Source organism: Oryx dammah, unplaced genomic scaffold (assembly GCF_014754425.2).
Source record: "Oryx dammah isolate SB20612 unplaced genomic scaffold, SCBI_Odam_1.1 HiC_scaffold_18, whole genome shotgun sequence".
In the NCBI taxonomy this organism is placed as follows: Eukaryota; Metazoa; Chordata; class Mammalia; order Artiodactyla; family Bovidae; genus Oryx; species Oryx dammah.
In genome coordinates this window covers 5767880-5780015 of record NW_024070202.1, presented here as the reverse complement: position 1 = coordinate 5780015, position 12136 = coordinate 5767880, and the positions used below count along the sequence as shown (strand labels likewise).

Sequence of the window (12136 nt, the reverse complement as noted above, 5' to 3'; positions counted from 1 at the left end):
ATGGATCCCCCCAGAATGCAGATTTAGCCCGCACAGACCTCCGGGTCTGGTGATAATTCGCTGCTAACCAGGATGGGACCTCCCAGCCCACAGTCTGAGCTCTCTGAGGAGAAAGCTACCATGAGCTCCCTATGCCCCCAGGAATCATCTCTAACCATTCCCAACATGAGTAAAAGCAGCAAAACAAGGGCAGATTCACACCATCCACAGTGGTCTGGTCCCTGACACTATAATCTGGCTTGGAGAGAATTAACGAGGTAGGGTCCACATGTGTCCAGACTTCTTTATCTTGGAGCCTTGTTCCCTGCATTGGCTGACCTTGGAAATCATCTTCCTGACCAGCCCTACCCTTGCTCTCTCCCAGACCAGAACAGATGAGCTGAAAGGCAGACCCACAGCCACACCCCGAACCAGAAACTCCAGATTTGGGCAGGAGAAGATGAGGTCCAGAAAGGAGGGTGGCAGAAGGGCAGGGCACTCCTCGAAAGAGGGACCCAGGCAGTAAAGAATGCCAGCTGTATCGAAATCATAAAAACCTGGAAACAGCCCAAATGACTACCCACAGGTGGATGGATAAACTCGCTGCAATGGATCCACACAAAGGAATGCTGCTGCTGCTGATGCTGCTGCTGCTAAATCGCTTCAGTCGTGTCCGGCTCTGTGTGACCCCATAGACGGCAGCCCACCAGGCTCCCCCATCCCTGGGATTCTCCAGGCAAGAACACTGGAGTGGGTTGCCATTTCCTTCTCCAATGCGTGAAAGTGAAAAGTGAAAGTGAAGTCGCTCAGTCGTGTCTGAGTGTCTGACTCGTCGTGACCCCATGGACTGCAGCCTACCAGGCTCCTCCGTCCATGGGATTTTCCAGGCAAGAGTACTGGAATGGGGTGCCATCGCCTTCTCTGCAAAGGAATGCTACTCAGCAACAAAGAAGGAACAAGTTCTTGCTACAACACAGATGCATCTCAAAATAATGATGCCGAGGGCAAGAGGCCAGAAAAAATAAATCAGGCAGCTTTATCTGACGCTCTAGAAAATGCAAACTCATTAACTGTATCGGTTTGTGGTTATGAGTAAACTGTTTTATGATTATTACTTTATGTTCATCAAGTGCAACATTAACTTTTCATTTATTTATTTATTTTTGCCACAGCATGTGCAATCTTAGTTCCCCAGCTAGGAATCAAACCCACATCCCTGGCATTGGAAGCACAGAGGATTAATCACTGGACCACCACTGAATTCCCACAAATAAACGTTGGCGATACGGGATCAGTGAAGAAAGGGAACGAATGAGCTGTATCTAATTCAAGGGTGCCTTGGTGTCCTCTCTGTAAAATGCGGAGAGTTTATATTCACTTCAGAGGGCTGTTGTGAAGATCTGATAATTGAATCCACAGAACCACTTACTAGAACCCCGGCACACGCACACACGCACTTGTTACAGTGGCCGTTCGGGGTGTTGCTGTTCTCTGGTCTCTGCGCCTCCTCCCCTCTCAGAGCGCGGGCTCCGCACGGCTGTCTGCTGCCTGCAGCTCGCATATCCTGGACGGTGCAGGCCGAGCCAGGCACCCCTCCACCCCTCCACCACGTCCTGGGACACTGGCGGTGTCACAGAGCGGTCGAGTCTGAGCAGAGAATGCTGGGTTCAGATCCTATGACTTACTTAAGTAACACGCCAACTGTACGCCTGCAGTGCACTTTGTCCAAATTTAACTTTGACCTTGATTGTCACTGCTTACAAGCACGAAGCTTTAAGAAAAAAAGAGGGGGTGTGTGGATAGCTGGTTCACTTGGTTGTGCAGCAGAAATTGACGGAGCAGTGTAAAGCAACTATACTCCAAAAAAATTTTTAAAAAAAAATAAGCTACAAGGATACATTGTACAATACGGGGAACACAGTCAATACTTTATCATCACTATAAAGAGAGTATAACTTTTAAAAACTGTGAATCACTATATTGTATACTTGTAACGTATAATATTATACATCAACTGTATGTCAATAAAAAGTTAAAATTTGAAAGAAACAAAAAAAAATGAATAATGCCTATTCAGTCATAAAAAAGAATGAGACACTGCCAAGTGAAGGCACATGGATGGAGCTGAGACTCTCATCCTGAAAGAATGAAGTCAGAAAGACAGGTATCTTATGGGACTGTGGCCACAGCCTTTCCAGGGATCCCCACCCTACCCAACAGAGCCAGAGCCTTCCCAGGGATGCCCACCCTGCCCAACAGAATCAGAGCCTTTCCAGGGATCCCCACCCTACTCCAACAAAGGCCAGTGGTGAAATGTTCCCACACACTCAGGTGTCAGGTTTTACCTGACTTCCCACCCCCTGGGCCCTGGCCTGTGGATAGCTGGTGCTCAGGCTCAGAGGCCCTAACGCTGTGCTGGCTGCCAAGAAGAGCTGGTCTTCTCCCTCCTACCTAGAGGAAGTGGACACCCAGCTCCCCTGCAGGGGCAGGGCAGCTTCGCCTCCAGCCCTGATGGCATCAGGAGGGGGGTCAGGATGTGAGAGGAGGCTTGAACTGGCATTTGCCCCCTCCCCCACATCCCAGTCCACAGGGTCCAGTGGGAGATCCATCCCACTCCACAGTGAGAAAGCGGAGCTTGTGGCCCTGCTCTCAGGGGCCCAGGGAAGGCAGTGCTCCAGGAGGGCGTGAGACTAAAGAGGAGCTGCACTCACCCACGCTGACCGTATGAGCGGAGTGGCGAACCCAGCAGAATCACAGACCCCAAGGCCGCCGGCGTCCACCCCACAAGGCCCGCGTCTACACTTCAACAGTGAGGCTCCCTGCCAAGAAGGTTAAAACAGGATCCAGAGTCCTCCGACATAAACCCAAGATGTCCAGAACACAGCTGCAACCCACCTGTGTCCCTGGAACCACGATGATGCAACTGGACTGAGCAAGGACAGTTGACAGAGGCAGCCCTGGGAGACCCGTGTCCAGAGCCTCAGCGCAGCAGTCACAAACACACTTCCACAAGAACCGCAAACCCTCTCAAACAAATGCAAGCCGAAAAGCGACACCTCCAAATGACTCCTAAGCAGGGAAAAACATTATTTCTCTTCCTTGTTTAAGAAAATTCTTATTGGAATATAGCTGCTTTATAACGTTGTGTTAGTTTCTCCTGTACAACAAAGTGACCCAGCCATGCGTACACATGTATCTCCTCCTTTTTGGATTTCCTTTCCATTTAGCCACCACACAGCACTGAGTTGAATTCCCTATGCTGTTCAATAGGGTCTCATTAGTTACCTATTTTATATATAGAGTAGTGTATATATGTCAATCCAGTCTTCCAATTCAGCCCACCCCGTTGTCCGCCTTAGTGTCCATATGTTTGTTCGTTTACATCTGAGCCTCTTCTTCTGCTTTGCAAACAGCTTCATCTGCATCACTTTTCTAAATTCCACATTATGTGTGTTAATACACAGTATCTGTTTTTCTCTGACTTCCTTCACTCTGCATGACAGCCTCTAGGCATTTCTCTTCCTTCAGTCTTAGTGACTTTTAGGTTTCTCTTCATCAGAGAATAATTTGCTAAGAAACAGCTCCAACATATCTGGACCCAGCAGAGCTAATTAGACATTTACCGAGATCCTGTCACGTGCGAGGTCACTGGGCCTTGCTCAGGGTTGCTCACCTTGCTTCTGGGTTTAACCCAGTGATAGTGGCAAGCACAGGCAACATCGCCAGCTCAGGGCAGGAGGGGCACAGTACCCAAAATGAGGCAGGAATAAACTCATATGGGAGCTCTGGAGGAGGGTGCAGTCAGCCCACACATGAGGATGCCCTGAGTGCTGAGATGGCAGCAGACACGTGAACAGAAGTGAGGGGAAGGGAAACAGGAAGCAGATACAAGGCAGGGGAGCACGCTGGCCCAGAAACCAGGAGACGAGAGGCTGCCCAGGAAGGGAGGAAAGAGAGCTCGTGTCACAACACAGAGGAGTCTCTGAGAGACCTGTTCTTGGCGGGCTGACGCGAGGACCAAACAGCCAGGCGCACACTGTGATCTTCTGCCCTCGAAGAGAGGAAGGCGGAAGCCGTTCCATCTTTAGAGAGATTCTGAGGACATTTTGGTTCAAACGATACTGTGAATGGGAAGGAGCGACTGGTCCGTGCAACTGGGCAGAGAAATGAATGGTCTCTGCCCTTAGCCAAGCTGTGTCTCGCTAGGTAAGTTAGAATACCTGCAACAGCAATGACGCGCTCTCCTCTGCCTGTACCTCAAGGGCAAGCAAGCCAGTGAGAGAGGCGCTCTCCCACCAGCCACCCTGCAGGGGCAGGACTGCCCCTATGGGCCATGGCGGGAGGGCGATCGCCAGAGGCTGGGCCGTCCGGCAGGGACACGGAGCCTGGGGACGTGATGCTCTGACCCAAGTGAGTTAGAAGTTATAGCGACAACAAAACAACCAGCCAAAATACCGGACCCGAGGATGGCGAGGCGGAGGGAAGCACTCAAGAGGCCTCTTTGGGATCTGGAGTGGGAAGACAAGATAGAACTCATCTGCACCTCTCTCTCTCTCATCACCATGACCCCAAATCAAACAGGTCTCCTGAGATCCAGTAAACTCTGCTGCCATCCGATCCATCCCACCCCACGTTACCACCCACGGTTAACCTAGGTCTGAGCTGGGTGCCCTGGTGGGAGGCACTGTATACAGAAGCCTGAGGTGACAAAACCACTTCCCTAACTGCCCTCCCACTGGGCCCCCCGGACCCTCTTATTTCGTGATATAACATCTTCCTGGAACTCCAGGGGGGTGGGTTCCACAGATCCAACAGAACAAGAGTGCTTAACGGAATCATGCTACTCAAGTGCATTTCACGCCTGCAGACAAGGTACCCCCGGCACCGAGGGCAGACCTGGTATCACATGGCTGCTCACGAGGAACTTGCAGAATAAGCAGATCAAAGTCAGGAAAGAACGGATCTATTGATGTTTCAATCAAGCATCTATTTAATGTGCTCAGGTGAGCCTAACTTGGGTCCAATGTGTTCCCCATACTACAGAGGCTCATCGAGGATGCCAAGGACCCCCACCCTGCACCCTGGTGGGCATGCACACTCCACACAGCCTGCTGTAATGGTCTGAGCGTTGAGTCCATGGACCTGTGCACCCCACCAGCATGCATTTCAGGAACTGGCCAGGGCGAAGGGTACGGTATGCAGCCACGGAATACCACAAACCGGCTTTAGAAAGCCAAAGGCTTTCCACCCTGGCTCATCCCTGCTAAAGCCCTTCACGAGAACGGTCACAGGGACATAGGGAAGCAATGGAGGCTCCCACAGCCCTGCCCCTCCGTGTCAGTGGGGGCTCCAGGCCCCGTCTCAGCTGTGGGTTCCACAATGGTGCTGGGACAGGGCATCTGAGCAAGAGTCCCGGTCAAGGAAGAGTTCTGGGGCTGAGAAGGTTTTGGAAAGTCCCCACAGGACACTCTCTGGGGCCACCCTTTAGTCACTGCTCCTACTGAACCTCTGGGGACGAGGGCTGGGCGGTCACAGACACAGCTCCCCACCCTCGGTGGGGGTCGATGGGATGAATCCCATGCTGTGCCTTCCACACCAGTGGACCCACTGCCTAAGCTGCGTGGATAATTAGATTTCGAGCCCAAACAGGAGGATTAACTGTTAAACGAGGCTTCATTTCAATCCTATGTCCGTGCCAAGAGGTGCCTGGCCTGGCTGTCAGAACCCACAGCTTTAAGTCTTTTGTGTTTGACCAATCTGATCAGGAGGAGAACGAGAGGTGCAGGCTGGTCAGGTGTGCTGAGAAGTGGGGGCTAGAGGGGCTCAAGGGTGTTTTCTTGCCTTTTTCAGATGTGTCTCTTAAACTATGAAGGCTCGGCAGAAACAAACACAGTCCCTAGCCTCCAGGCATCTCAGGACAATTTGGAAGGGCTCACAGGTGAAGGGGAGGCAGGACCAAGGGGCAGGGGACCAGCCTGAGAGCGTCATGTGGCCCAGGCCCCATAGCACCCCACACAATCTACACAGGGACAAGGTGAGCCCCCGACACCCGAGGCCTGTGCCCAAAGCCTCGGACTCCAGAGGTGGCGCTGTCATCAGCCACAGTGCGCCTTTTCACTGTAACTTATTCTCCCAGGAGACAAGGTGCTTCTGTGATCTTCATACACCTCTGCTGGGAGGAGAGGATAAAGGTCCCATGTCAGAGAAAGCAGTCTGTCTGAGGGCACAATCTGTCCACCACGAGGGCCAAGAAGGTTCAGGAAAGTTCGGAAAGCCTCACTGACACCCAGGGAAGAACATCACGCTGGAGGAAAGATCAACCGTCCTGCCCACTAACTGGACGGAGACATGAAAACGCCACACTTGTTGAACTCGGAACAGAATATGTACCATGTTAGCCTCTGAGATGAGGAAGACACTCGGGAAGCATCTACTGAAGGAACCCAAAAGATTAAGAACCGTTCTGTTCTGCTCTGTGGACCACAGAGGAAACCTGGAGGGGAAGTACAAGGTCAGCAAGGAGGCAACAGAAAGGAGAGGCGGAGAAGTGAGCTGGGAAACGGGAAGGACCCAAGATGGACAGAGCATATCCTTCCTACCAAGGACTGTGGGCCCCAAGCCCCAGTCCCCCTTCAGCCACTTGGCCTGGGGGGCAGTCCCCGCTGTTAGGGGACAAATTCAAACACAGCCATGGGAAAGCCCCAACCTCCAGGATCTCAGAATGTGACTGTGCTTTAAAGACATAATGAAGGTAAAATGAGGACTTCCTGGAGGCCTCATGCCATATATGACTGGTGTCCTTCTTAGAAGAGGACACAGAAACACAGCACGTGAGGTCACAGGGAGAAGATGGCTGTCTACACACCCGGAGACAGGCCTCAGGAGAGGTTAGCCCGCCCACACCTTGATCTTGCACTTCTGGCCTCCAAGATCACAGCCGCAATGTGGTGTTTATTCCAGCGGCTGAGCTGACTGATACAGTCTCCACTACCCACTACTCCTTCTGGGCAAAGACTCCACCAGGCGCACGTGCAGGAAGGCCATCCAGCCTCAGTGCTCTACCAGACACCTCAGATGCACCAAGAGCATGGTAAGAATCCACAGGCAGGCCAGCCGGGGTGAGAGAAAAGGTCCATCGCCGCGTCGGCCTCCTCAGGAGGCAGTGAGGTGGAAGGGGCCAGCACCCGCCCCAGGCCATCACGGCACACACACCCCCAGCCGCAGTGGTACAGGTGGGCAGACCCCCAGGAGAGGGGAGGAAATAGGGCCTGAGCAGGGCCCTCCACCTTGGCTCTAAAAAGAACAGCTGCCAACTCTTGAGGGCTCGCCATGGGAATCTCAGAATAACCTGGGAACATGATCAGCACTCAGGCCTTCCCAAGTGGCTCAGTGGTTAAGAATCTGTCTGCCAAGGCAGGAGCCACAGGTTCAATCCCTGGGTTGGGGAGATCCCATGGAGAAGGCGACGGCCACCCTCTCCAGTACTCTTGCCTGAAAATCCCATGGACAGAGGGACCCGGCAGGTTACAGTCCCCGGGGTGGGAAAAGATTCAGACACAACTGAGCCGCTGAGCACATGTGCAGATCAGCACTCACTGCACAGAAAGCAAGGGGACTGGAGCGGGAAGCAGCAGGGACGGCGGCTCAAAGGGTGGGCTGCAGGGCCTGGACCAAGCTCTTGTCATCTCCCCGCCCACCCACCTCAGCTCAAAGATGGGGAGCCGGGAGGCCACCGAGCAGGTGGGGGCTCCTGCAGAAACCCTGGAAGGAAGGGCCCAGTGGGACATCTCTGCTCACACTTAGTGATTTGCAATAAGATGCATTTACTAATCTCCCCTTCATCAACAGTGAACAGACCCACGTCCTGCAAAGTAACCAAACAGAGCTTACCTGTCGCGCTTGCTGGGGCTCTGGGCGTCTGGCGGCCACCTGGCTGTAAAGAGGCACCTAGAAGTGTCGGCTGCTCACGGTCACAGGTCACAGTCACGGGGCCACTGCCCCTGCAGCCCCCTCTTCAGGCTCAGCATGCTGCCCAGCTCCAAAGCTGAAAAGGCAAGGAGGCCTCCACTGAACATGCTGAATTTGCACAAGTGTGAATTTTACACCCTGCACCCAAGAATACAAGTTTTAAAACAATTTTTAAACAAACAGAAATGTTCTTTTCTTCTTTTCAAGGAGACTGTTTAAAAGACAGACTCTTCGAAAGGAGTCCACAAGCAGCGGGTTTCTAGTTGCCGTGGTGCTGACCACAGGGACAGAGGCCCAGACACCAGACACGCCTTGGGAAGCTGCTGGTCCCAGGCCACTGCCCGAGTGCTTCCCCCACCCCCCCAAAAAAAGGCAGGCAGGTAAGGACTGGGCAGGCCTCTGCTCTCTTGCAAGGCCAAGTCTATACCTGCAAGGCATCCTTGGCACCTAGATCACAGCCCACATCCTTCCCAGGTCCTCCCAGGCTACAGCCCTCACCCCACGCCCTGGGGACCGTCCTCATCTGAGACCAGGTTCTGGCTGTGGTGCCCAGTGGCTGAGAGGCCCTGTGCAGGGCCCACGCGTGTGCCACAGGGGGAGTGGGAATCCCGGCTATTTATCCTGACTCAATGCTCTCACTTCTACTGGGAGGGCCAAGACACTGCTCCAGAGTCAGGGGTGGGGCGGGACAGAGACGAAGGTTCCCCCTGCCAGAGGGGAGCGTCTGGTCACCAAGACAGCTCTGTGTGCTCCGCTCCTCTGCAGGGCAGAGGGGAGAGAGAGCCGCCTCCCAGAGAACCCTAGCACCTGACACTCGGTGCCACAGAATTCCCCAAGCCCAGAGGAAACACACTCACTCGATGACTCAGGGAGATTGGCAGAGAGCAAAGGTTCCGTGGACAAAAGTCCTGAGCACCGCTGTGCCTGTGCGTCTGTGACACGGTGTCCTTGGGTGGAGGACACGTCACCCAGGGATGCTGAACTAGCTTACCCTGACCACTCAGTGGTGGAAACAAAGCCTGCTCTGCCTCCAACCTGACGTGGGAGGGGCCAGGGTCGAGGACTTAGAAAGCCACTGCAGAAGGTCCGTCTGGGCACTCAGGCTAAGAATCTGGTGAGGGAGCCAGACGACACCTGCCACCTCCTGACCCCACTCCCTCTCAGCGGGTGACCTGTGGGCGGATCACCCCACTCCCTGAGCCTCAGTGTGCCCCACCGCAAAATCGACATGAAGATAACATCTCCCTCCAGGGCTTTTATGAGCATGAAGTGAGCAAACGCATGTAAAGACTTAGGATACAACACACAGTAAATGTTAGGCAAACGCTGGTTATGAGCTAGGACACAGCAAGCAAGGCCCCTGCTGTCAGATGCTGAACACAGCAGTCACCTGCCAGCTGCAAAGGCCGCTGGTGTTTAGAGGGGACGCTGAACTTCTATGATCAAAAGGGGAGAGACCCCTGATTAGGATTCTCTGACTGCTCAAAGATGAATATTACCCATGCATGCAAAGGCATCTGATGAAAGGTGCCTGCGTTCACCCTCAAAGAATGTGTAAGCCTGAAGAGTGTTATAATGTTTATGTCGAATGGAACAACTCTAAATTCCAGTAGCTAAGTTGACTCCAAGCTTAAAAATCTTAAAAAGAAATAAAAAGGCGAATGGTCACATAGACATGAGGGTCTCTGAACAACAACTGGCTGGCACGTCGGCAAGGGCCCCAGGTCATACGACAACAGAGGATCACGTGCCTATCATCACCTCTAACCCTCACATTCCTGAGAGGTCTCCCCTCATTTCCAGAGGGAAAATCTTTCCCTGGACGTCATCCAAAAGCCCCAGGACCAATTCCAAACGCATCTTTCATGCCTGTGACCTTCAGCTGATTATAAACGTTTGGGAGATTTACTTTTTATACTAAAAATTTTTTTAAATGACATAGTTGCCTGTCAAGCTGTTCACCACTTTAAGCATTTTCATCTATTTTTAAGAAAGTGAATATGTAACTACAGCAGATAGAACAAAGACATGATTTTTGAACCTAGTGAGCTGAAAAGAGGTACTAAGATACAGCATCCTGCTCAGGAACAAAGGCATAGGTGCTATTTCCAGGGCCCCATCACCTGGACCCCCACCAAGCACAGCCCCACAGGCTTCCTGTAGGAACCGGACCAGCTGCACCCAGACCCACAGGAGAGACAGAGCTCTCTGGGTGCTGATCACCAGTTGGATGCTTCCACAGGCAGACATGACAAAAACTTGAAATCTTCAAGAATATACAGACTTGGGCGAAAAAGAAATGCCTTCACTTACTTCCAAAATGTTTCAGAAACAAAGGACCTCTTGATTTCTGTTGAGTGCCTCTGATCCCTTCCAGAAATTCCTGAGTTAATATAAAGTTTTCCTTCTGTCTAGCTTTCTCATACTAAATATTTAGAGTCATAACAGTGACTATTTAGACACTCAACAAATCCCAAGCTTCACGATGAGGCTGTTCGGGCAGTTTGGAATGAAGGCTGGGGCTTCTCGAGAGGGGACAAAATACCTTTCATCAGAAAAATTAAACTCAGGATTGTACTGACCTCAGAGGCCGCTCTGTTTTCATGGCGTAAGAAGGCGCTTAAAAGACAAACTGAGAAATACATGAGTGAAACGGAATTGAAGAAAAGGCAACGTTTCCAAGTGATCATAAAAATCTCAGGATGCTATCACCAGAACCTTTGGATGGCTGAAAAGGGAAAACACTTAAAGCTGAGGATCCTCACTGTCCCTCACTGTCCCTCACTGCCGTCGGATGCACTCAGATGGGACCTGCATTCCAGTGACGCTACAGCTACTTCCAGGGCAGAGATGCTAGAACGTGAGGATAAGGATGCTGGCAACACAAGGAAGGTCAAACCCAGAATCGTTCCCATCCAAATGCCAACATCATGCTTTCAAACCACACACACAAAGGAAAGGTCTGGTAACAACTCAGCAGTGACACTCACCCAGTCTAGGAAGGGCCTTCCCACGGCGGCCCGTCCACCAGCAGACACCCCGAGCTCCACAGGGTGCAGAGCATGGCCCAGGACAGGGCACTCGTATCCCAGAAAGGGCTTCCCAACTGGATGCCATCATGCAAACTTACCCCAAACCTATGAATGTGTCCAGACCCTATCTGCTTCTCAAATTCAGAGTCAAGCGGAACCAAGGATACTACCAATCCTCACCATGGGGCTTCTGGGGGACGCCAAGCAAGTCTGAAGATGGGCTGTCCAAAGGAAGCCTGTCCAAGGCCAAACAGGATGGAAATGCAGTGGGATGAGGGGACTGCCTCCCTGGAAGAGGCAGGACTCTCCTCCCCAAAACGAATCCGGAGTCCACAGAGCAGCGAGGGGCAGGACACACACAGACACACACGGTAAGTGACTAGAAGACAGACTGAAAACAACCACTCTCCACAGCTGACAGGCATACATGGTGCTAGTTCAGAACTACGACCAGCCCAGCAAAATAAAGACTATCGCCACCCTTCCATGAGAGAGACAAAAGGCATGGGTGTCTGGAAACCTAAGTTCTGAAACAGGAAGACTAACCGTCACAAAGGTTTCGACTGTCTTCAAATAATGGACTTAAAAATTAAAATTGATTTTGTCAATGAAAGGCAGTATCTCATGAAAACTGACAAAATACAATAAAAGGTAAGACTGTCCAGCATAGAGCATTAAGAGAACAATGCTCTCATCACAGAAGACTCTGTAAAGCAAAAGTCATTCAAACAGGGTGGTGCTGTGTAGAAATCCTTCTAGTACCACCAGAAGGGCTGGGCTTCCAAATATGAATGTTACCACTTCATTACAGCAGCACGAGCTATCCTAACAGGAGACTGTGCCCGGATCACCAAGCTCCCCACAAGGAGCACACAGGACCCGTGGGATGGGAAGCCCTGAGTCCCCTCTCCCCTGACTCTCCCGATGATGTTGCAAAAGATAAAGGTGACATCACAATGATGCAGAGGAGGCCACGACCAGCCTTGAGTGACAGTCTCTTGTGCCAGACACCTCACCAAATGCTTCAGGGCCGTTCGCGACGATTAAAAGGAGTAAAAGGACGTGAGACTCATAATAGACACACATGAGTGGTCCTTACTGAATAATGAAATATTGTCAATTCTTGAGACAGAATTATGACCCCATTTTATGGGTGG

The 12136-nt window shown here is 51.9% G+C and overlaps 1 protein-coding gene across 1 annotated transcript in view; it reads right to left on the bottom strand.

Moving 5' to 3' along the window:
* GRB10 (growth factor receptor bound protein 10) overlaps positions 1-8021 on the bottom strand; it is a 179665-nt gene extending 171644 nt beyond the window's left edge. The window contains exon 1 of the mRNA XM_040260221.1: positions 7870-8021. The gene's annotated coding sequence lies outside the window, so the exon portion shown is untranslated. The remainder of the gene's footprint in view (positions 1-7869) is intronic.
* Between the last annotated feature and the right edge of the window lie 4115 nt (positions 8022-12136).